The sequence below is a fragment of the Muntiacus reevesi genome, chromosome 8, assembly GCF_963930625.1.
Source record: "Muntiacus reevesi chromosome 8, mMunRee1.1, whole genome shotgun sequence".
Lineage (NCBI taxonomy): Eukaryota > Metazoa > Chordata > Mammalia > Artiodactyla > Cervidae > Muntiacus > Muntiacus reevesi.
The window spans coordinates 67,352,575-67,379,138 of NC_089256.1; the positions used below are offsets into that span (position 1 = coordinate 67,352,575).

The 26,564-nt window shown below is 38.5% G+C and overlaps 1 protein-coding gene across 5 annotated transcripts in view; it reads left to right on the plus strand.

Annotated features, from left to right (window-relative positions):
• TBL1XR1 (TBL1X/Y related 1) overlaps nt 1–26,564 on the plus strand; it is a 168,783-nt gene that overhangs the window by 27,190 nt on the left and 115,029 nt on the right. The window contains exon 2 of one of the 5 annotated variants that reach the window (XM_065942298.1): nt 1,227–1,309. The exons of 3 other annotated variants lie outside the window; for them this stretch is intronic. The gene's annotated coding sequence lies outside the window, so the exon portion shown is untranslated. Of the gene's footprint in view, nt 1–1,226; nt 1,310–20,390; nt 20,410–26,564 lie in introns of those variants that run through there. One more of the 5 variants, XM_065942300.1, reaches the window with a different exon arrangement.

The window sequence follows — 26,564 nt, forward strand, 5'->3', positions numbered from 1 at the left end:
TCCAGTGAATATTCAGGGTTGATTTCCTTTAGGGTTGACTGATTTGATCTCTTCAGTTCAGTCGCTCAGTTGTGTCCGACTCTTTGCGACCCCATGAACCGCAGCATGCCAGGCCTCCCTGTCCATCACCAACTCCTGGAGTCTACCCAAACCCACGTCCATCGAGTCGGTGATGCCATCCAGCCATCTCATCGTCTGTCGTCCCCTTCTCCTCCTGCCTTCAATCTTTCCCAGCATCAGGATCTTTTCAAATGAGTCAGCTGTTCGCATCAGGTGGCCAGAGTATTGGAGTTTCAGCTTCAGCATGAGTCCTTCTAATGAATATTCACGACCGATTTCCTTTAGGATTCACTGGTTGGGTCTCCTTACAGTCCAAGGGACTATCAAGAGTCTTCTCCAACACCACAGTTCAAAAGCATCAGTTCTTGGGCACTCAGTTTTCTTTAGAGTCCAACTCTCACATCCATACATGATTACTGGAAAAACCATAGCCTTGACTATATGAAGTTTGTCGGCAAAGTAATGTCTCTGTGTTTTAATATGCTATCTAGGTTGGTCATAGCTTTTCGTCCAAGGAGCAAGCGTCTTTTAATTTCATGGGTGCAGTCACCATCTGCAGTGATTTTGGAGCCCAGGAGAATAAAATCTGTCACTGTTTCCATTGTTTTCCCATCTATTTGCCATGAAGTGATGGGACCGGATGCCATGACCTTAGTTTTCTGAATGTTGAGTTTTAAGCCAACTTTTTCACTCTCCTCTTTCACTTTCGTCAAGAGGCTGTTTAGTTCTTCGTTTTCTGCCATAAGGGTAGTGTCATCTGCATATCTGAGGTGACTGATATTTCTCCCGGCAATCTTGATTCCAGCTTGTGCTTCCTCCAGCCCAGGGTTTCTCATGATGTACTCTGCATATAAGTTAAATAATCAGGGTGACAATATACAGCCTTGACGTGCTCCTTTTCCCATTTGGAACCAGTCTGTTGGTCCTTGTCCAGTTCTAACTGTTGCTTCTTGACCCCCATACAGATTTTTCAGGAGGCAGGTAAGGTGGCCTGGTATTTCCATCTCTTTAAGAATATTCCACAGTTTGTTGTGATCCACACAGTCAAAGGCTTTGGCTTAGTAAATAAGGCAGAAGTAGATGTTTTTCTGTAACTCTTGCTTTTTCTGTGATCCAAAGGATGTTGACAATTTGACCTCTGGTTCCTGTGTCTTTTCTAAATCCAGCTTGAACATCTGGACGTTCACGGTTCACATACTGTTGAAGCCTGGTTTGGAGAATTTTGAACATTACTTTGCTAGCGTGTGAGGTGAGTGCAACTGTGTAGTAGTGAACATTGCCTTTCTTTGGGATTGGAAGGAAAACTGACCTTTTCCAGTCCCATGGCCACTGCTGAGTTTTCCAAATTTGCTGGCATATTGAGTGCAGCACTTTCACAGCATCATCTTTCAGGATTTGAAATAGCTCAACTGGAATTCCATCACCTCCACTAGCTTTGTTTGTAGTGATGCTTTCTAAGGCCCACTTGACTTCACATTCCAGGATGTCTGGCTCTAGGTGAGTGATCACACCATTATGATTATCTGGGTCATGAAGATTTTTTTGTACAGTTCTTCTGTGTATTCTTGCCACCTGTTCTTAATATCTTCTGCTTCTGTTAGGTCCATACAATTTCTGTCCTAATTTTCTTGAAGAGATCTCTAGTCTTTCCCATTCTACTGTTTTTCTCTGTTTCTTTGTATTGATCACTGAAGAAGGCTTTCGTATCTCTCCTTGCCATTCTTTGGAACTCTGCTTTCAGATGGGTCTCTCTTTCCTTTTCCCCTTTGCCTTTCACTTCTCGTCTTTTCTCAGCTGTCTGTAAGGCCTCCTGAGACAGCCATTTTGCATTTCTTTTTCTTGGGGGTGGTCTTGATCACTGTCTGGTGTACAGTGTCATAAACCTCTGTCCGTAGTTATTCAGGCACTCTTATCAGATCTAATTCTTGAATCCCTTATGTAGCAAAAGGGATTTTGCAGATGTAATTAAATTTTGGGCCTTCAGGAGGGGAGACTATCCTGGATTATACAGGTGAGCGTAATCGAATTGCTCGAGTCCTTTAAAGTTGTAGTTTGAGAGGGGCCTACTGAAGGACGGTCAGAGATTGAGAAAGGGGGCCATGAGTCAGCAAATGTGGGCTGCCTCTGGAAGCTGGAAAGGTCAGAGAGACGGATCTCCCCATAAGCCACTGTCGAGGAGTGTGGCTCTGCTCTCACGTCTTCAATTGAGTGCAGAGGCCTGTGTCAGACTTCTCACCTGCAGAACTGTAAGGTAATGCATTTGTATTGTTTTAAGCTGCTAGATTCCACTCCAGTATTCTCGCCTGGAGAATCCCAGGGACGGGGGAGCCTGGTGGGCTGCGGTCTGTGGGGTCGCACAGAGTAGGACACGACTGAAGCGACTCAATAGCAGCAGCAGCAAGCTGCTAGATTCAGGGTAGTTTGTTATAATAGCAATAGGAAGTGGTACGTTTTTCTTTTGTGCCCTCCTTCCTGCCATTTTAAGATTCATCATGCTGTTATCTCTGTCGATATTTAGTTCCTTTTCATGTCTTAGTACCATTCCATTATATGGATGTATCACAATTTTTTATCCATTCACCTGTTGATGAAACGTAATTGTTTTCGGTTTTGGATTATTAAAAGTAAAGCTACTGTGAATGAATATTTGTCTTTGTATGGGTGTAGTGTTTTTACTTTTTTCCACATAAGAGTGGGATTGCTAGGTCAAGTGATACGTGTATGTTTAATTTTATAAGAACTACTAAACTGTTTTCTAAAGTAGTTATTGCCATCCACATTCCTGCCACCAGCTTCTCCACCCTGAAAGTTCTAGCCTTTTTAATCTTAGCCATTCTGGTAAATATTTCATAGTATCTCCTTGTGTTTTTATTTCATTGATGACATTCATGTATCTTTTGTGAACTCTTTAAATGGTTTGCTAATTATTTGTTGGGTTGTATATTTTCATATAATTGTTATAGTTTTCTTTATATACTGTGGATTAAGTCCTTTGTCAGAAGTACATAGAATACTTTCTATGTACTTTCTATGTCAGAAGTACATAGAATAATATGGCTTGCTATATCATTCATTTCACATTCTTTTTAAGAGTCAGAGTTTTCCATTTTGGTTTGCTCAGTCACTAGTTGTGTCTGACTCTTTGTGACCCTGTGGACTGCAGCCTGCCAGACTCCTCTGTCCATGGGATTTCCCAGGCAAGAACACTGGAGTGGGTTGCCATTTCTTTCTCCATTTGGTCGTGTCAGTTCAGTTCAGTTGCTCAGTCATGTCCGACTCTTTGCGACCCCATGGACTGCAGCACGCCAGGCCTCCCTGTCCATCACCATTTCCTGGAGTTTACTCAAACTCATGTCCATTGAGTCGGTGATGCCATCCAACCATCTCATCCTCTGTCGTCCCCTTCTCCTCCCACCTTCAATCTTTAGATGATAAATTTTTTGTTTTATGATTTTATGATTTGTGCTTTTTATACCCTAAGAAAATTTACCCTATGATGTCTTTTAGAAGTTTTAGAGTTTTAGGTTTTACGTGTAGGTCTGGGATCAAACATTAAATTTCTTTGATTTAAGTTTTGTGTACAGTATGAGGTAAACTCATCCCTCCCCCCCCCGCCATGTAAATACCCAGTTTTTTCATTACCATTTGTTGAAAAAGACTACCCTTTGTCAAAAACCATCTTTGGGGAGGGTTGATTTCTTAAGATTTTCTATGTACCTGATCATACTGTCTGTGAATACAGATAATTCATTCTTTCTGATTTCTATTTTGTTCATTTGTTACTTTATTTCAACTGACTAGGACCTCCAGTACGTGTTACAGTTGGTGATACAGGACATTCTTGCCTTTTTCTCAAATGTGAGGGCAAAGCATTCTGTCTTTCTTTATTGAGTATGATGTTAGCTACAAGTTTTTCATTGAGACTCTTTATCAGACTGAGTATGTTTTCTTCTGTTCATAGCTTACTGAGAGTATTGTGAATGGGTATTGAATTTTGTCACAGGTTTTTGCTGCATCTACTGAGATAATCATATATGTTTTCTCCTTTATTATTTAGCAATTTCAAGTGATAAGTCATCTTTGCTTGCATCCAGAGTCATGATGTACTGTCCTTTTTTTTATGTTGTTGATTTGATTTCCTGACACTTTATGAAAACCTTGTTTTGTCTGTGTTCACAAGGGGCATTGATTTATAGTTTTTGTTTATTTGCTTCTTTCTCTCTCTGTCTGCTTTTGGTAATGTTGGTGTAAAGCTAATTCCAGAAAATAAATTGAGAAATGTTTGCCTTCTCTGTTTTTTTGAAGTCTGTGTAGGTTTGGTATTGTCTCTGAACGTTTGATACAATTCACCAGAAAAATCACCTGTTCCATTATCCGTTTCTAGAGCTTTTTCATTATCTAAAACAGACACTGTACTCATTAAATAATACCTCCTCATTCCTCTCTTCTCTCAACACCTGGTAACCTTTGTTCTACTATTTATTGGTAAGAATTTGCCTATTCTAGGTATCTCATGTAAATTTGATCATAGCATATTTGTCCTTTCATGTATGGCTTATTTCACAGCATATATCAGAATTTCACGTCTTAAAAAATTCTCCCTGGTTTTATTGACATATAATTGACAGTGCTGGTGTGTATGCAGGGTCGCTTCAGTTGTGTTCCGACTCTTTGCAGTCCTATGGATTGTGGTCTGACAGGCCCCTTTGTTCATGAGCTTTTCCGGGGAAGAATACCGGAGTGGGTTGTCACGCCCGCCTCCAAGGATCTTGCTCACTCAGGAATCAAACCCACATCTCTTTATGTCTCCTGTGTTGGCAGGCAGGTTCTTTACCACCTCTGGAGAAGGGAATGGCAACCTACTCCAGTATTCTTGCCTGCAAAATTCCATGGACAGAGGAGCCTAGTGGGCTATATATATAGTTCATATATATGGGTCACAAAAAGTCAGACACTACTGAGTGAATAACACTATAATTGAGCACTGTAAATTTAAGGTGCATAACATAATGATTTGGTATATGTTGTATGGCATCACCAACTCGATGGACATGAGTTTGAGCAAGCTCCAGGAGTTGGTGATGTACAGGGTAGCCTGGTATGCAGCAGTCCATGGGGTCACAAAGAGTTGGACACGACTGAGCGACTGAACTGGTAATGTATATGTTGTGAAATGATTACTACAATAAATTTAGTTAGCGTTTATCTCCTCACATTGTTTATTTTCTTTCCTTGTGATGAAAAGTTTTAAGATTGTCTTAGCATCTTTCAAATATACACTGTAGTGTTATTGACTATAATCATCATGTTCTAGCCCCAGAACTTAGTTTAACTTATAACTGGAAGCTTGTACCTTTGACTACCAGTGAAAAAGGAATTTATTTCTTTATGACTGAATAATATTCTTTTGTGTATGTTTATACTACGTTTTGTTTATCCATTCATTTATTGATGAACACTTGGGTGGTTTCCTCCTGTTGGTTAATGTGGATATAGTATATAATTCTCTTAATATTGATATATAAATATCTGAGTCACTAATTTCAATTCTTTTTGAGTAGATATGCAGAATTGCTGGATCGAGTGGTAATTCTGTATTTTGAGGCACTCCATCTTGTTTGCACATTGGTTGTACCTTTTTTTTTTTTGGCTGCACCATGCAGCATTTAGGATCCTGGTTCCCTGGCCAGGGATGAACCCATGCCCCCTGCACTGGAAGTGCTGGATCTTAACCACTAGACCGTCAGAAAGTCCTGACTGTACCATTTTATATTCTTATTGTTCAAGAGTTCCACCTTATCCAAACCCTTTCCAACACTTGTTATTTTCTGGCTTAAAAAAAAACAACATTATTTTTAATTGTGGCATGGTCAAGACAACAAAGATTTTTACCATCTTAACCATTTTATGTGTACCTTTCAGTTGTGTTAAGTACATTGTTCAGTCTCAAGAGCTCTTTTCATCTTTTGAAACTTTACGTCTCTACCCATTAAACAGCTCACTAACCTCCACTTTTCCCACTTCCAGTCCCCCACACCCACTTGTTTTTGTGGATTTGAGTAGTCCCGTGAGTGGTGCCCCCTCATGAGTGGCATCATACGGTATTTGTCTTTTTGAGACTGGCGGCTTTCTTTTGTTTTGTTTTGTTTTGTTTTGTTTTGTGACTGGCTTCTTTCATTTAGCAGAATGTTCCCCAGGGTTAATATGCATAATATAATAGTATGTGTCAGAATTTCCTTCCTTTTTGAGGTTGAATAGTACTCCATTGTTTGTAGACCACATTTTGTTTATCAATTTGTCCCTTGATGGACACTTGGTGTTGCTTCCATCTTTTGGTTATTGTGAATTGTGCTGTTAGGAACATGGGTGTGCAGATATGTCTTAGAGACCTTGCTTTCTGATGTGGGTATATGCCTGAAGTGGAATTATAGGGTCATATAGTAATTAAATTTTAATTTTTTGAGGAACTGCCGTACTGTTTTCCATAGAAGCCACACCATTTTACATACTCCCCAGCAGTGTGCAAAGTTTTCAATTTTTCCATCTCCTTGCCAACACACATTTTCTGTGGGTATGGATTTTTTAAAAATTAATAATCATACTAATGTATATCACTGTTTTGATGTGCAGTTCCCTAGTGATCATTGATGTTGGACATCTTTTCATACGTTTGTTCATCATTTGTGTATCTTATTTGGAGTAATGTCTGTTAAATCCTTTGTTTACTTTAAAATGAGATTTTAAAAATTATTGTTGAATGGTAGGAGTTCTTTATATATTACAGATATTAATCTCATATCAGATGTATAACTTGCAGATTTTTTTTACGTTCCCTAGGTTACCTTTTAACTGTTGGTTGTGTAGTCTGATGCAGAGACTTGTTTTCTGTTTACTTGGTAGTAGCCATCCTAATGGGCCTGAGGTGGTATCTCACTATGATGAATGAATAGCCAGATACCTGATGATATTGAGCATCTTTTCATGTGCTTATTGGCCATCTGTATATCATCTGTGGCAAAGCTTAAACTTTCAACAAGTGTTTTTGTGCAGTAGCTTCATTACTACTACCATTTCCTTTTCTGTTATTTGTATTATATATTAGTTTTAAATAATTTTTTAACATTGTTCTTTCCATTCTTCTGTGCCCCTCTGATTATTTTTCAAGCAATGTTTTATAATATTCTGAGTAAGGTGTGTGCTTGGTTGGTGAAGAATTTCTCTATTTTATTAAATCTTGACCTTGCCATTATTCAAATATGCACTACTCGGCAGATCAGTTTTACCTTCTTTGGGTCCATAGATGGTAATAAGTTACATACGCTGGTTGCAAACCAGTCTTCAGGCAGGGTAGAATGTGAGAACAGGAATAAGAATGTGAGAACAGGAATTGTGAAGAGCAAGAGCTAAACAGACTTGGAGGAAAGCTGTATGGAAAACAGAAAAAGAGCAGGGGGAGATGGAAGCAACATTAGTTCATTTAGGGAGCAAAGTAAATTGAATATCAAACTCGGAGGAGGCTCTATGAATGAGGAATAGAGAGCTCTACATAGAAATAGAGAGATCTGTGTAGAAAAAGATAAAAATACATGGAACTTGGGGCCAACATTGCCTGAGTAGGTGAGGGAAATAAATATGGAGTAGAGTGGGGCTCAAATTAGTTAATCTTTTGGCTCTGGAGAAACAAGAGCAAGAAGGATAGTGGTCTGGGAGTGAAAAGTAATGTTTATAATTCACAGTGAATATAGCAGCTGATTCCCTGATAGCTCAGTTGGTAAAGAATCAGCCTGCAAGGCAGGAGACCCCTGTTCAGTCCCTGGGTCGGGAAGTTGTGCTGGAGAAAGGATAGGCTACCCACACCAGTATTCTTAAGCTTCCCTTGTGGCTCAGCTGGTAAAGAATTGGCCTGCAGTGCAGGAGACATGGGTTCCAGCTGCTGGGTTGGGAAGATCCCCTGGAGAACGGAAAAGCTACCCACTCCAGTATTCTGGCCTAGAGAATTCCATGGACTGTATAGTCCATGGAGTCACAAAGAGTCGGACACCACCGAGTGACTTTCACTTTCACATAGCAACTGAAAAGAAAAGTGTGACTGCTGGGAGCATCTTTGGAAGTAACACAGGCCAATTGAGTAATCTAACAACATTTTTAATATGCCGTAATTGTATTTAATTTATTCGTGTGAGTCCCTCACAGTTAACCATTTGAGTCATCTGGAAACCAATTGTGTTCAGCGGTGTATAGGACAAAGCAGTATTTAAGACTAAGTATCGAGAGGGAGAACTCCCTTTACTCTTGATTGGTGAAAAATTATTCTGGGATTTCACCATAGGTGAGGGAATTGAAAACTCCACAGGTGTTCTAGAGTGCAGCTAGTTTTCTCACTCAGCCTGTTTGCTTTTATTATGTAAAACATCACCACCTAACACAATCTAAGTGTTTTTTAAATATTTCTTTTGATATGTGCCAATAGAGTTACACCATATTGGGGTATTTATACTTAAAAAATACTTGTTATGTAGAGATGGTGAAATCTGAAAATGTATGGCTGTACTGAGTCATGGATCTGGTTTTTTTGACCAGCTTTGAATTTTATATGGGCTTCCCCGGTGGGTCAGACAGTTAAAAAAAAAGAATCTGCCTATAACGTGGGAGACCTAGTTTCCCACCAGGGTTGGGAAGATCCCCTGGAGGAGGAAATAGCAACGCACTCCAGTATTCTTGTCTGGAGAATCCCAAGACAATGGTGGGCTGCAGTCCATAGGTCTCAAAGAGTTGGACACGACTGAGCAACTAATCCTTGATTTTATATACCATGGTGACACTGGGCAAGTGACCCAACTTTCTCTTCACCAAAGCCACATTATTTGTAAAATAAAGGAGTTGAATGTCATCTTTAATCAGCCTCATATCTCATTCTGTGATCGTTTTTTTTCTTTTAGTTTATTATTAGTTTTTCTGAGCTGTCTTCGAAACAAGTACATTATATATAACCTTATTCACTGGAGAGAATACATTTGAAGTTCTGAACAACATGCTTATGTTCCAGACCTTTTTATCAATGGTAGATTTGTATGCTATATTACATGGTGAGGTGAAATCTCAGATTCTCACAAGTTGTTCCAATTTGCGTCTGAATTATTTTTTTCATTGTTAAAAAAAATAAGGTTTTTTTTTTTTTGGTCCTGATTTTTAAATGAACGTAAAGTATAAAACTTTGACTGTTTCTCATTTATGAGTAATCTCCTCTACTTCATTCTGAGCCTATTTGGATTTTGTTACAGAATCTTCAGATAACTGCTATCTGTCAGTTGCTTTCTGCATGGCACTTGAGTAAAGGCTTAGACATGACTTACTCCTCACGGTAACTTCATTTTGGGGGCTGGAGATAGATAGGTAGAGCAAGGAATACTCCCAGTGGATAGGAAATTTGTTTCTTTTTTCTGCATGGGTGCTCAGTTGTGTCCGACTCTTTTCGACCCCATAGACTGTAGCTCGCCAGGCTCCTCTGTCCATGGGATTCTCCAGGCGAGAATACTGGAGTGGATTGCCATTTCCTTTTTCAGGGGATTTTCCCCAGGAATCAAACCTGTGTCTTCTTCATTAGCAGGTGAATTCTTTACTAGTGAGTCACCGGGAAGCCTTTCTTTTTTCTAAAAGGTTATTAAATTACATGACAGGGGAATATTTTTTTGAATCTGGGTACTTCAAAGAGACAAATAATATTGTTTTGCTAGGTAACTCAGTTCGTAGATGCTGAAAGCGGAAGAAAGGATCAGGAATGGGTCAATTTTCACCTTTTACTGGTCTGGTGACTTTTGGGCTCTGGATTTTGGATGCAGAGAAGGCACCCTAGTTTGATCATTTCTTAGCAATTGTATGTTCCAGTCATCTACCTGTGAGTTTCCTGTTTGGGCTCATTTTGTTTAATTTTAAGGAATTGAGTACTCTTTATCTTCTGAAAAATGTCAACCCTTTTGACACTATACTTACTTGCTCCATTTCTATAATCTTTGAATCCTATTCCCCCCACCCCACCCCCCAGTAAAAACCTTAATACCAGTTATTTTTTAAAAAGACTCCCTTACTGCTGGCTCTTTCAGTTTCCAGAGAAAATGAATAGTCAGGTACATTTGGTTCTTGGTGACTTGGTATTATCCTGAAAATAACTTGTTTTGACACAATATTTTAATTTGATGTGTTTGCCCTTTTGCAGTAGAAGCGGGAGAGTGACTGAAGAAAATTGGACTTTGTGGTTAGGCTTAGGGTTAGGGTTAGGGTTAACTATGGGCTGAATTGTGCAGTGTTTCATGTCTTCTATTCTCAAAGTAGGTAAGCACGGACAATAGAAATACACATATACCTATTTTAATATTAGTTTACATTGGCATTTCCTCAGTTATTTCAGAAGAATTTTAGAGCAGAGGTCAACATGCTGTTTCTGTGAAGAGCCAGGTAGTAAATACTTTAGGCAGCTACTCAAGTCTGTTTGTTGTAGTGGGAAGGCAGCCATAGACAGTATCTAAATGAATGGGCATGGCTGTATTCCAGTAGAATTTTATTTATGATAGACATTGAAATTTGAAGTTCATGTTATTTTTAATATACTCCCCCTCCTCCATTTAAAAATGTGAAAACTATTCCTAGCTTATGGATTAGGAACAAACAGGTTGGATTTGGCCCATTCACCATAGATTGCCAACTCCTGCTTTAGAAGAATGTTGATAAATTTGTTCAGTCCCTGCCCTGTCCTATTTAAGTAATCAGTTGTAGAATTTGTGTAATATAACAGAACAAAGTCTAAGCTTTCAAATCTGAGAAATCCAATCTAAACCTTTAGTTTTCTTATGTGTAAAATAGGAATGCTATACTTACTGTAAATCATAGTTCTTTATACTAAACAATAACTCACCCTGGCTATTGTAAGCAGAGTAGGGAATTATTAAAGAATATTTGGTAGCTCATAGAGTCATTGGGGAGTGCTAGAGATTGGACTTTAGTCCAAGCCTCAGGAAACATGTTCCATAACCATACTGCAGGACTCAGTTTGAGGAAGCTAATGTTGCTGAGCTCTAAATGCCAGAGACTCAAGTTTATTGCAGATTCTACTGCGGTTGTACTTTTTCAGTGGCAGGAACTCTATATGGCAACCTCTGGAAAGTGACTAACAATGCTGCCACCACCATCAAAAGCCGTATGTGGGGTCTGAGCAAAATTGAAAATTCTCCTTGTTACTTAATTCCAAATCAAAGTCTTTTGGAGATTTACTTAATACAGAATACTATGCAATGTCCATAATTAGAAGAGAGACTGGAAATTTAAATTCTAACTTCTACATTAGAGATGACATGAGTTAATTAGAAATTACATTAATATATTAGGCACTGGATCATAAAATTTGTAGAAATATCCACAAATTAAAGTCTGTTGAAATTTTTAGTGGTGGTGATTATGATGGATATCCACAATAGTAGATACTTAATTGTAACTATTAGTATATGTACCTCTTTTTGTACTTAGGCTTCAAACAACTATAATAAGCTCTCATCTAAAAACTATAATGTATGAAAGGTTTCTGTTCTAAGTTAGTATGTGAATTGGTTTGTTAGAACCTAGAATATATTTTGCGTTCAAAATTAAAAGGTTATAAATAATGGACTTGTTTCCAGGGTAGTCAGCATAAGGTTGTTTACACCAGCCAAGTGTCTATTTCACAGAAATAAGTCCCTTCATGATGGAAAGATCCTGAGTGTTATCAGCTTGCGACAGGTGGCTGTTTGTCCCCAGTGAAATATGGTACAGTTTGGTGTGGAGGTGAGAGGGACTCAGTTGCTGCTTATGGCAGGTTATATTATTCTAAGCAGTTGGCTTCCTTCTTTATTGGGTTTCTCTCTACAGGGTCCCTACCTATGGGAGGAGTACTTCTTTTTACCATTGCCTTCAAGCTTGGCCATGGGATTTGACCAAAGTCAGTGGAAGATGGGAAGTGATATATGTCATGTCTAAGAAGCTTTGGAAGCCATTGCATGAATTGACCTTTGCTTATTTTTCTCTGTCACGAGGAAAGCAGGTGCCAGATAAAGGCTTTTTCTTTTTCCAGGATTCCAGAATGAAGATGATACCTGTAATCAACCCAAAGTCAACATAACAAAAATGAGAAATATGTTTTTGTTCTAGTAAACTGTGCGTGCCTGACTGCTCAGTTGTGACCCCGTAGACTGTAGCCCGCCAGGCTCCTCTGTCCATGAAATCATCCAGGCAAGAATGCTGGCGTGGGTTGCCATGCCCTTCTCCAGGGGATCGTCCTGACCCAAGGATTGAATTGGCAGGTGGATTCTTTACCAGCTGCACCACCTCATAAAACAGTAGTTCTCAGAATGCTTTCTGTTTAGCCCAAGACCCTTTAAGGATCATAGCTATATTAATAATAATACCAGATTCCTTTTTTATTATGTTGACAGTTGCACTATGGTTCATAAGCAATGGTGGGGAGAAAACTGCTGATGTTTTAGCAAAAATCAGTGTAGTTGCTTCAAGCTGTGCTCTTTGTCACCATATATTTATAGTAAACAAAAAATTATACATGAGGATTAAACTTACTAATTAAAAAAAATCTTGATCTTGAGTATGCATCTTTCTATAAGCCTTTTTGAATGAAGCAGAAAGTATTGATGAAGCACTTCTGCATGCTGAAGTATGTGTTTGTCACAGGGAAAAGCACTTGTGTGATTATTTGAATTATGAGCCAGACTAACCTCTATGGAATATAATTTTCACTTGAAACAGTGATTCATGAGGGTTATTTTGACATGAGTGTTTGACAGACATTTTGTCAATTGAAGTGACCCTTTACTTCAAGGAAAGCAACTGGCAATATTTGTTGTCAGTGATAAAATCTGATAAGCTTTCAAGTGTAAATTAACGTTTTAGAAAATTATCAGGCAGTATGAGCTTGATAACTTCGCAGTACTTAGGTTTTTTCTGATGAGCTTGGTAGTGATAGTAATGAAGCCAGTTTTTAAAAATAATTAATACTGTGTTATGAAATGCCAACATTTGGGAGCTATACCAAACTCAGTGGACAAGTGTTTATAACTGACTGATGAATGATATTACAAAATTATACATAGGCAAAAGACTGACTCATGTTGCCAGACTGATGGATTAATGTAACAGTATGAAAGTTAACTGATAAGATTAAAGATTCTGTACTTAAATGAAGCGTTTTTTTTCTTATTGAAGTATAGTTGATTTATAATGTTTCAGTTTCTTCAGTGACCCTTTGAGACACTATTGTTGAGCTTTGAGATAGAATCAAAGACTAATACTCAAAGCTATTCAAAAAAGTCATCAAATATTCCCCCCTTTTCTAAATACATATCTGTGAGTTATTTTTCTCATATATTTCAATCAAAACAGTATTGCAACAGATGTTAATCTGTTATTTTATTAAGTCAGATCTTAAAGATTTTATTTTTTATTTAAATTTTTATTTTTTACTTTCTTTGGCTGCGCCACGTGACATGTGGTACCAGATTCCTCAACTAGGGATCGAACCCATGTCCCCTGCATTGGACACTTGGGGTCTTAACCACTGGACTACCAGAAAAGTCCAAAGAGATTTTAAAAATATAACTCTTCTTAAAATTTTACTGTTTTGTTTTTTGGAAGATGTAGTTTATTTTAAAATAAAAAGTTTATTTGTGCTAGCATGTAGTTGGTTTATTATTTTTAAAATGGATTAACAAATCTTTGAAGTCTCACCCACGGAGCATCAAGAACTACCTGGGGCCCTTTCCCAATTGGGATGTGCTTTGTCTGGATGTTGATCAAAACCCAGTTTGGTGATATACTCTCTGCTCTTTCTTTTTCTCTTTTCTTTTAATGTTAGTATATTGAAAGTAAACTAGATAATTCTCTAATAAATGTCTGTATTATTTGTAAAAAAAAAAAAAAGATAATTTAATTTCTAATGTAATTAATATTGTTAGAGCCCGTGTAAGCAGAAATTCTTTGAGAGTCTCGATTTTTAAGGGTATAAAGGAATTATCAGCCCAAAATATTTTAAGAATCACTGTTGTAACTATTAAGAATTTCAGAATTGTTTGCTGCTAAATCATAACCTAGTGAAAGATGGTACACTGGCAGGGTAGCTGAGTCAACCTTGTTGCGAGGTGCAAGTTCATACAATTTCTTGAGCCTCTGCTTTATGACTGCGGTTGATTTTTGTGAGGTCACTGATTAGGCTTTGAAGTTGCTGGTGAAAGATACTGACCAGCTTCCAAGGAATGGATTATCTTGATGCACGATTCCACATGATTATGGAATCTCCCCTCCGGTTGGGACTTTCTGGTGAGCCTTTGCATGGAACAGAAATATTTTAACACTTGGTCAGTTCTGACAGTTCCATCCATATATCTCGTCCTTAAATCACTGTCCATACCTGTGTCTTATGAGAACCTGACCTGGAAATTTAGCCAAATTATTGCTTCCTCACTGTGTTCCTGTTACTGACAATGTGGGTTGTGAGATGTACTGCCCAGTGGGAGAACTTCCCTTTCTGACCTTCCTTAGCAGCTGTTCCAGATGGGACAGTAGGATAGAAAGAGTTTTTGGGTGATAGCAGCGTGTTGTGCAGAGACAGTTGTAATCCAAGGTCAGATGTTTTCTTTCTTAGCCAGAATAGAGAATCCCCTGTGTAGCAGTAGGCCTTGTGTGAGGAAGAAGACTGCAGTGCATCAATAATCGGCGCACTGAAAATGTGAGCTGTCTGCTCGTGCCTCACACCCAGCCTGAACCCTGTTCAGCATGCATCATAGCACCTGATGGTGGGGTGTCTCTGTTGCTTTACTTGGTGGGTCACATGATGACAATTCCTGACAGGCAGCTCAGGTTTTATAGTTACCTGTGGCTGGGTGTTCATTCTCCAAAGTAGAAAAGGTACGAGAATTATTTTCAAGAGAGTCTTAGTTTAATAAAGTATGACTTGGCCCAAAAACTCTTAGGGTCGTTGCTGTGATTCTTCTAAAGGATTTGCCAGTATCTCCTTATGGCATTCATCTGTTGACTCTTGGAGCACCGTTGCCGTCAGAAGGTCATTATGGTCAAATGGTAGAGCTACTTGTACTGCAACCTGGATTGACTCAGGCATTTTCTCTTGCTCTGGGATAAACTGAAAGCTGCTGGATTTCAGGTGATTCAGTAAATAGAGCAGCACACACAAGCTAGCGTATCTTGTTGTCAATATCCAGAGGCCCAGCAAGCTTTCCCCTTCTTTTTTGTTGTAGTGGGTATTGACTTGCTTTTCATTTTGAGGGGAATATCCTGAATTGCCACTCTCCACCTGCTTCTAGAACTTCATACTGGTGTCAGGACCCTGTATTTTCTTGTGACTTATTTTCTGTCTTCTGGCATGCCTGTCTTTTTAAGGCATCTAGAGCACTGCTGTTTCTTTTTCAAAAGGTTCTGTTGGCTTGAGTTTATCAGTATAGTGAGCCAGTGTGATGTCGAATGGTGTGATGCGATAACTACAGTCTAAGAAAGTGGAAACTTGACTTAGCGAGGCAATGTAGTGAACATGTACTGCTATCCGAGTGAAATTAAAGCAAATTATAGAGACAGAGACACCATTTGCCAGAACTGTAGCTTTATACCAGGCACTGCTGCACGAAAGAGATTTAATTTGAATTACCAACTTTGCTTGTAGTCATTAAGGTTAAAACACTTTTCTTCTTTAGGAACTTCTGTGTGTTCTGCACTAGCCAGACAGTTGTACGAAGTGAATATCTGCTAGGGGCTGTGACCCTTGTTGCTTTTAATCCCCCAGGAATGGCGTTTTTGATTGGGGGGAGAGCTCCAGGGATCTCTCTCTGGCCTTAACTGGTATTATACTACCCCACTACTCCACCTGTCCTGGCATCAGTGTGGGCTTTTTTCAGTGGGTAGTCCCTGAGGCTACCCTTTTCAGCTGTATGTTTAGTTCCTGGAGAAATACCTATAAGATTACTCCACTTTCTGATAAATGGACTTGGGCCTAAACTTCATATAGTATTTGGCTTCATTCTAAAACATATGTCACAGTGGTGCTGTCTGGGTGCTCAGGATTACTTTAAGAGTTAGATTTTATAGTCCTGAAAAGGTTGGAGTATTTTCCTTTCCCAAGTGCATGATAAGTGGCTGTTGATCCTTTGTGGAAAGCCATGACAGAAATCACAGTGCTGGTGATGCAATCATAGAGCTGTTTTTGAAGGTTGCTTTGCCCTTATTTGAGGGGCTCTGCGTCTGGGAACTTTGAGTCTATGGCCTATGTTCCCTTAGTCAGGCCTAACTATATGCCATACCTGGAGTTGTTTGAGTAGATTAGGAGTCAGCAAACTTTTTCTGTAGAGGGCCACATATTAAATATCTTAGGCTTTTATGTAAAAAAATTAGCCAGCAGAGCTATTGTGGTGCTGAAGTGTCTATGGATAATACATAAGTGAGGGGGTGTGTCTGTGTTCCCAGAAAACTTTACTTATAAAAGCATCATGGATCAGATTTGGATCATAGCTTGTTGTTTCTGGGTCTCTGGTACAAATGACACAGGATTATAGTGGGATTTCCCAATATCATTGTCTTGGGGACTTTTTAGGAAGGATTCTTTTAGATAAATCAGTTTGATAACCACTATGTTCCTGTTTCTTTAAGCTTGCTTAGTACTACTTGATGTTATAATTAGGCAGTTAACAAAATCATTCTATGCATTTTGGTCTTGAGATCTAGAGTAGGGGTTGGCAAGCCACACTGTACAGGTCAGATGTGGCCTGCACTTGTTTTTAGATGACTCATAGCTAACAATATGTTTCACATTTTAAAGTAATTGGGAAAAAAGTCAAAAGAATGATACTGTTTCATGGCAAGTGAAAATTATATGAAATTTAGAATTTCGTATATAAAGGTTTATTGGAGCACAAGCCACATTAATTTATGTATAATTTTGGCTGCTCTCAGTTTGGTAGTTGTGACAAGAGCAGTTTGGTAGTTGTGACAGAGACCTTTTATGGCCTTTAGAAAATTACTATTTGGCACATTATTGAAAATGTTTGCTGATTGCTGCTCTAGAGTCTGGAGAAAAGTTCTTTTATGTCATTCTTAGAAGCTGCCTTAAATTTGGTGCTTTGAGTCAAGAATTTACACTGTGACTATGTCGCTTTCTTTTTTTGAGCTCTCACACACTTAGACGCAGTAGTCTTCCTTGGCTGTCCTTGTTTGTCTACCTCATTCCTTTCATAGTTTTGTACTACTGCTACCACTCGATCCCCAAAGACTTATTCATCACAGACGACCACATTTGATAATTTAGTCATAGCCTGAATGAACTGTCAGAGATCATCTTCAATAGCGGTGTTTACACTGCATTCAAACCCAGCCAGTTTAGATACATTCTCAAATTCCCATTACCTTGAAGGTTTGCTCATGTACCTACCTCACAGAGTGATTATAGGAATTTAATGCTGTAAATAATATTAGCCAAGATTTTATTGAATTTTTACTGTGTGCAAGGTACTGAGCTAAGCACTTTTTAATCTGTGAATAGTAAAGTACTTAGTTAAGTGCCTGTTACATAAGTATTCAATAAAGATTAGCTGATATTTATTTTTAATTAGAAATAAATTACCCCCTTCATACCCCATGTACTATAAAAAAACTTCATTAGCCATTAAAGTATTAAAAATCACATTAAGTTTAAATTGGAGTGATTGACGTAACTTAATTTTTTGGCCTATAATATTGCTCCTTAAAACAAAAAACTGTAGATAAATACAGTCAGTTCTCATTATTCACAGCAGTTAGTTGATAAAGTTGCTGTGAACACTGAATTAGAAAATATTGAACTGTTGCTTCCTGGGAAACAGAGAGTTTCATTCCTGTGAGCCTCTGGTCACAACAGATTTGTTGATGGATCAGTAATAACCTTGTTTTGTGTGCTTCTGTTTAAAGACACTTTATTGAATATATAGTTGATTCATTAACATGGCACTCATGGCCCAGCAGCATTATAAATCCTGCCTAAACAAAAAAGCCCATCTACCACGTTTTCTCCATAAGACACATCCACCTTCTTGTACTTAGGAACAATAGACAGCTTTTCAGCCCTATGCTGAATAGCAAAATCACCAATGAAAAGCATACACAAAATACAAAAATGTGGCAGTAAATTGACCACACAGAGGACATTTGTTTACACAACGAGAGCAGAAACAGGAAGAGAGCTGGACACACCCTCTCTAGGTAACTTACTCTTTGCTCTTCTACACCTGTTTAAAGACTGCAGAAATGCCATAAGTATTACTTTAGGGATTACATATAACTTTTAGCAAGTAGGCAGATTGCACAAATATGAAATCAGTGAATAGTAAGGATTGACTATGTCTTCCCAGATGCCACAATTTATCATTTATGTTTTAATTTGGGTTTTTTTTTTTTTTTTCATTTGCTTTGAGCCTTATTTTTAATTGGGTTAGGCAAAAAGTTCCTTTGGTTTTTAAATAAAAAGATGTATTTTTCATTTTCACCAAGGACTTTATTGAACAATGTATTCACTGTTTTTGTTCTACTGACTTCTGCCATTTTTAGGCAACTTCATAATTCCATCTCCCTAAAACATTTTATCTTTTAGAGCAAAAAAACTATTCGAGGTGATTTTGCAATCTTCCAGGGAATTGAATGTTTTTCCATTAAGAGAATTTTATGAAGAGTGTAATAAATGGATATCTGAAGGTGCAGTGTCTGGTGAATACAGCTGATAAATCAGAACTTCCTAGCCAAGCTATAACAGTTTTTGCCTGATCATCAGTGAAACATGTTCTTGCATTAACCTGACAGAAAATTATGCATTTTCTGTTGACTAATTCTGGATACTATTCATCTAGTACTGCTTTCGTTTGGTCTAATTGGGAGCAGTACTTGTTGGAATTAATCATATGGTTTTCCAGAAGGAGCTTGTAATAGAGGATGCCCTTCCAATCCTACCATATACACACCATCACCTTTGGATGGAGACTGGCCTTTGGTTGTTGGTGATTCAGGTTGCTTGCCCCATGATCTCTTCCGTTACACTGTAACTGTACAGTATCCACTTTCTATCAACTGTCAAAATTTGTTTTTAAAGTGGGACATTTTTGTTAGTTTCAGTAGAGAATCACCTGTGGAAATACATTTGGTCAAGGTTTTTCTTTTGCTTAATTTTTGTGGAACACAAACATCAGAGCAATTAACATGACTGAGTTAGGGTAATGATTTTCAGCACTTGATCTGGATATTTTGAGTATGTCAGCTCTCTTGCACGTGGTATAACATTGATTGATCTCAGTTTATGTCTTAGTTTGATGTCTCAGTTAATGTCTCAGTTTGATCGCTATCTCCTTCAAGTGATCCATCTGACTGGAGCATCATCCAGTGAGAAATCTCCAGCATGAAACTTTGCAAACTGCTTTTGACACATTCTATCAGTCACAGCACCTTCTCTATATACTGCACAAGCCTTTTTTTGCATTTCAGTTGTGTTTTTACCTTTCTTGAAATAATAAAGCATAAGGTGTTGAAAACATGGTATTTCTTACATTGTCAGTATTAAAATGGCTACACAAAAATTGACCAATTTTGATAAGTATTTTTTTTAATGCATGCTGATTTGACAACTGTCACAATAGAATCTAACAAAATTGTTTCAGATGAAGTAAAAGACAATGAAGTGCTACTAGAGCAATCGTCCGGAAACAACCAAATGAACTTTTTGGTCAGCCCAATAATTGTGGTAAAATAATGTCTGGAGGAGGGCATGGCAACCCACTCAAATATTCTCCCCTGGAGAATCCCATGTACAGGGAGCCGTGTGGGCTACGGTTCCATTGGGTTGCTAAGAGTTGTACTCGATTAAAGCGACCTAGCCCACATAATGTAATAGTACCTTCAAGTGCAGTCAGTCTCCAGCACTCTTTTCATATTTATACCCATTAAAGAACAGCTCCCTATTTCCCCTTCTCTCCAGCCTCTGGCAACCACCCTTCTGCTTTTTGTTTCAGTGAATTTGATTACACTTCTAAGTGGCACTATTTGGTGTTTTGTCTCTTTGCGATTGGCTTCTGTCACTCAGCATAATGTCCTCAAGGGTTCATCCATGTGGTCGCATGTGTCAGAATTTTCTTCCTTTTTAAGGCTGAGTAATATTCCATTGTATGTATATAGACCACATTTCGATTACCCTTTGATTTGTCAGCAGACACTTGGGTTGCTTTCATCTTTTGGCTGTTGTGAATAATGCTGCTGTGAACGTGGGTATGCATATATCTCTTCAAGACCCTGCTTCTAGAAGTAAGTTTATCTTTGATACATCATGTATACATAAGAAAATGAGTGACCCAACTAAACAGAATAGATGTATATTATAAAGTGACAGGTAAAAGTTCTCAGTTTGACCTCATTCCATTCACTAGAGACAGCTGAAGAGTTTGGTGTGTATCCTTTCAAATGTGTTTTTGTGCAGCTAAGGAGTATCATATATATACATACACATAGATATATAAGTATATACATTGATATATATATCTTTGTGTACATAGATTATTGATATGTGTCAATGTGAAAATATTTAATGACTCATTTACATACAGTTTAGTAGCAATTGGGGTTATATGCATACCATTCTATTGACTTGATAGCCTAATTTTTTACGAAGTAAAGACTGGAGTTTGAAACTGCTTAGTTCTGTGCCATAGTTTCCTATACAATGATTTTAGAAATGAAGAATTACTAATTGTTTAACTTTTTTTATTATGTAATATTTTTGAAGAAGAAGATACAATACTGTCTTATTAAATGTTTACTGTAAGAGGAGGATTATCTACTGCTAGGGATAAGTGCATCCTTTTTTATTTTCTTATTCATATGTTATTTTGATATCATAATTCAACTGCCACTGTTTCTTCCATATCATGTTGTGTTTTATTGGATTCCTTTTTGTTTTGGTGTTGTATCTTTTCTTTTCTTTTTTTTTTTGGTAAGTAAAATTTTAGTTTTTCAATGTCTAAAAACGTCTTATTTTGACTCTTGATGGAAAATCTGACTTGTGAGATTAGTGCTTTCCAACCTTTATATGTATAGAAAGTGATAGTGTGTGTGAAATTGTTTGCAACAGAGGCGTCTAGTTCTTCAGGTTACCTGGTAACCCATTCATTTGTAACACACATGTTGGTGAAGGTCTGTAGGAATCTGGTTTCAAAATATTTTTCCCTTTGAATTTGGAGGAAACTTCTCTGTTATCATTTAGTATCCTGATGAGAAAACGAATGTTAGAGTGATTCTAATTTCTGGAACCTTTCTCAGTATTCTGAAATTTTTCCAGCATCATCCTGGATATGGGTTTTTTTTTTTTTAACTTGGTTTTTGTTGCGTTGCATGTCTTTCACTTTGATGACGGAATCTTCCCTTAGCTCTTGGAAAGTTAAATGTGTCCCCTTGTTTGGATTAATTTCCGTCCACTTTGGGATATTTTATGTAAGTGGATGTTGGGCCCCTTAGATTTTAATTCACATTTTCTATTTTCTAACAGTTACCGTCTTTGTGTATGTTTTCTTTACTTTGAAAGCAAGGTAAATTTCCCTTCCTTTAAGGGAGCAGCTCTTCAGCCTTTTAGTATAGATAAATAATTTGGCGTTTAGTTTTGCCTGTCCATGTATTACTACACCCCCCGCCCCGTACGCATGTGCGTGCGCACACACAGACATTTTTCTTCTCTCTGTTCATCTTGTTCCTCTTTTATTCTGTTAAGTTTTCCTCATGTTTGGGGAATCATGGTTGATACTGGCAGTTGAAGTGTGTCTGCCTCAGTATGTAGTTCTTTCTCCACCAGGCCTTTGTGTTGAGTGGTAGTTTTGATGATAGATTCTTAGATGTGGAGCAGCAGACCAGATCTCAAAGAGAGTGGCTGAGGAGAGGGTAAGGCAGTGTGCGTCTCGCCTGGATAACTGTGGAGTCTTGAAGTAACGCAGCGGAGTAGTACTTTTTTAGATTTCACTCAGATAGTATTGAGGTTGCTCCATTGCTCCTCTTTGCTTTGCTTTTTCCCTCTTTCCCCTTTTTATTTCCCTCTTTGTGTTGGAAGCCTGATGGTCCTTCCATCTTTCTGCTCTGTTTTTCCTTCAGATATGACTACTCTCATAGGAAGCCTGACCTGGGCGGAAATGCCTGCTTTATGGAGATCAGCCCCCTGGCTCTATCTTAAAGGCAGAAGCTGCCACTCCTTGCATCTCAGTTCACAAAGAGAAGGGGGAGGGGATCATCTGTCCAGAGTAGGGTAATGCAACCCCCTGATGAAGTAAGTCCCCTAATGGTTTCCTCCTTCTGGGAGCTGTGATTAATTTGATTATAACTTAGAATTTCTCTCTCTTGTCCTGGAAAAGACTTTGGTATCTTACATATGATTTCATCCTTTTTTCCTCTTTTATTCCAGTCTCTCCATTATAATTTCTATATACCCAGAATTCTTTAAAATTTATGATTGTCCAGTGATGTCTTTTCTTGATCTGCAACAATGCTATCATTTCATTTTAATTTTTTTCCCCCATCATTTCAGTGGGACCTTGGGCTGGAGGAGAGAGATACATCTATTTCAGTCCACTGCCTCCTACTGTAATTGACCAGTTTGTGACTAATTTTTACAAGGTAGATATGTCTTAAAAAAAAAAAGTTAGTTGCTCAGTCCTGTCTGACTCTTTTGCGACTCCATGGACTGTAGCCCACCATGTTCCTCTGTCCATGGGGTTTCCCAGGCAGGAATTCTGGAGTGGGTCGCCATTTCCTTCTCCAGGGTATCATCCTGATGTTCTTAGACACATTCTTAAACAACATCTCTCTCTCAGTGTTCCTTAGAACCTTTATTAAATCATCCGGCCCTGTCCCTCTGTAGTAAAGAATATTTTAATTTTCGATCTAAGTTGTAATGCTCATTGCTCTTCTGTTGTAGAAGAAAACATGCATAACCATAGTGACCCTGCTGGCCATCACCTTCTGAATGCCCCTCCCACTTTTTTTGGTATATGGGGTTATACGTGTGAGTGAAGTCATCTTTTTTCTTTCTTCTTTTTTTAATATTGTTAAGTCTTTATTGAATTTGTTAGAATATGGTGTTGGTTTTCTGGTGGTCAGGCATGTGGAATCTTAGCTCCCCAAGCAGGGACTGAACCTGCATCCTCTGCATTGGAAGGCAAAGTCTTAACATTGGATTACTAGGGAATACACATATTTTTTAAAGAGACAGTATATATTGGAGAATATCCAGTCACTCATGAAGATGGTCAGGAAACTGATAAAATGGTGTTGATATCTCTAATGAAGCACAGCAAAAAGGAAGTATTTTTGAAAATGATTTGGTAAAAACCTGGGGGGAAGGAATAAGAGAATAGCTAGAACATTTTTGTTCTTTTGAGTCTTGTATGGGTGTTCAGTGTAGTTTTAACAAACACTCTGCTGGAGGGGGAAAAATATGATACTTACGTCCCAAATACTACCTTTTCACTAAACAGTTTGTAAACCCCATCCCATCCCCCTCCTCCTTTTTGGTAGTGTCTAGGATATTGGGTGAAGGATTTTATTGCCCAAATGTTTTTAACATCAGATTTTTGATGAAAAGTTGAGATGTGTCAGTGCATACAGTTGTAATAATGACAATGAGTATATCCGTGGCTTTCAGAATCTTTTGGTCTGTGGTCCACAATAAGACATACATTCACATTTCTATTTTGTATAGTGTGTAACACTGGAATTAGAGTTTTGTGAAACAGTTTTTGCCTTTGATGTGATACACTTATATTATCTATTTCATTAACAAAAAGAATATGACCCATTAACTAGTAATTGGTTATAACCTGCAGTTTGAAAAACTTCCTGGTTTAAATCCTGGTCTCTGGGAAAAGTGGGAAGATGGAGGGGTTGGATTCTGAGAGACCGAGGGAATTCTAACTTAATAGTTTTGGGTAATTTCCTTCTTTGAGTCTGTTTTCGCATTTGTTACTGGGAATAATATCTTGTTACCTTGATTGTGAGAATTGGAAATAAATGAACAGTGCTTAGCAGTGCTAGGAATGATGTAGATATTTAATAATTGGAAGGTTTATTATTGTTTTTTTTTTATTATGTGCCATCTGTCCTATTAAGTAGGCACTGAGTTTCAAGCGTCCTTGCTTTTAGGGAAGTAGATAATATCTTATTAATACAGAGGTGTTACTGTCCTCCAGGATGAGAAGGATATTACTAGAGCATATTAGAGGTGTAGTAACTTAAAGGGAGTCAGCATTGGGAAGTTACAGGTGTGCCCCCCTCTTTCCCCAAGGAACAGGGTCTCTCAAATTAGCTCCAGTTAAATTTGATACATAAGAGAGGAAAGGAAAAACAAGAACCATTTTAAAGCTGCAAAGCCAAGCATTTCAGAAAATTGCAAGTGTGCTTTGACCATAACGAATTGTTTCCATTTTCTGACTTCATGACTAATTGGACATCTTGAAGAATACGACAGTCATAGGGACTGAATTCTCATGTTTCCCTTCAATAACAGCAACTCACGACCACCAAGTCCAGTATTCTACCGTCACAGCTCAGTTCTGTCTCCCACTAGATACCAGCTTTTCTTCCACGCTTCCCTATGATTGGTGCTGCGATGTTATTTCTGCTGACCTATGTCACACTCTGCATTTCTTGACTTCTGACTTTTTTAGTTGTAAGCAACAGAAATTGAAGCAAAGACAGAGGAGCGATATGTGGTGGTTGAATGAAGTAAAAAAAAAAAAACCCTGAAGAGCAAGAGATCTGGATCATAGCAATCAATGAGCTGGTTTGGCAGTAGTTGCTAATCTGCAATTATTTTCCTATATAGTTTTTCTCTCTTCACATTTAGATACCTAGAAGCGAATCTGATTTGCCTAGCTTTAATTATTTTCATTCTTTGGCCAGGGGAGGAGAAGATAGGCTGAATGAAAATCCAGCCACGACTCGGCACAGTAGAAGCTGTATTGTGTTTTAAAAGCAAAATTAGATGTTGTTCCAGAAGGAGACTAGATGCTTACAGCCAAAAACAACAGATGTCCAATACTGTGTATGTGTGTGTGTTCGCGGAGGGATATATATGATTTCAAACTCTAGAGAGAAGATGTGTCTGGTTCTTAATCATTATCCTGCATAGAGTATGTATATTGGGCATGCTGTGTGGTTTAAAGAAGTGAACAGAATTCTGGGGAAATATGTGACTCAGCCTTAGGGCATGTATTTTGAAACTATGTGATAGGAGAGATAATAAGCAAATATAATGTCATTCCCAGGATTTTACATTCATTTATTTTAATATGCCACATTATATGATCATATTTACCTTTTATAAAGTTTACTCTGGGGGCGTTGTAAAGGTTAGAGTGAGGGTGAAGGACTGTTTAAACAGATAGAGGCAGCTGGACCAGTGAGAAAGTTGAAATGCACATTTATCAGGCCTTCTGATGTAATTTTCTACCATTTGTCCCTTACTTACCACCGTCTAACCACACTTTTGCTCACATCCAGCTTGTTCTCATCCCAGAGTCTATGTACTTTATTGGCATTCTCCCACCCTTGGTTAGCATTTGCTTAGATTTAACTCACATTTCCCTCTACCACCTCCTGGCTATAGTCTCTAATCTCGATGCCTCTTAGGGCATTTCACTATCAGATCATTCTGTTTTATTTTTTTCATCACAGTTATTACAGTTTGTTATTTTTTCTTTTTCTTTTTTTTTAACCTGTTCCCCTAACAGTGGCGGTTAGGCAGGGTTTGATTGCTAAAGAAGACTCGAGGGACCTGAAGCGATGGTGCTGATTAGTCTGTGGTCTGTTGCTGTCAAAGGGTGTAGCACAGCAGCTGCACTGGGGAAGGTTATGCTCCTCAACCACCGCTTGCCTCGCAGCAGTGGACCTGAAGAGGCCGAGCGTGCACTGCAGCGGGCCTGCCTCTGTAGATCATACCAGGTAATGCTTTCTCTCAGGTCAGGGTCACTGAGCGTGCACGAAGCACCCTGAGCCGGGGAACCCACAGTGGAGTCTCCGCTGGGGCTTCTCATGTCCTGCTGGCAACAAAGGCATATGTGTGCTATGTAACCAGCCCCAGTGGCAGGGCTCCCTGGAGGTCTTACCAAAACCAGGTGCAAACCATCAATCACACTATTAACAGTGAACAGTAAACACTGCTGGCACAAACAGTTCAAAGCTTACCGCCCCCGTAGTTTCAGATCAGCCTTACTGATCAGTTGTTCGGTCTGTGTGTGTGTTTTAATTGGAGGATAGTTGCTTTAGAGTGTTGCGTTGTGTTGATTTCTGCCGTACAACAACGTGAATCAGCCACACGTGTACGTATTTCTATGTTCCCCCCCTCTTAACCCTCCCTCCCCCCAGTCATATCAGGGGGGCTCCCTGCATCATACGGCCACTTCCCACCACCGGCTGTCTGTTTT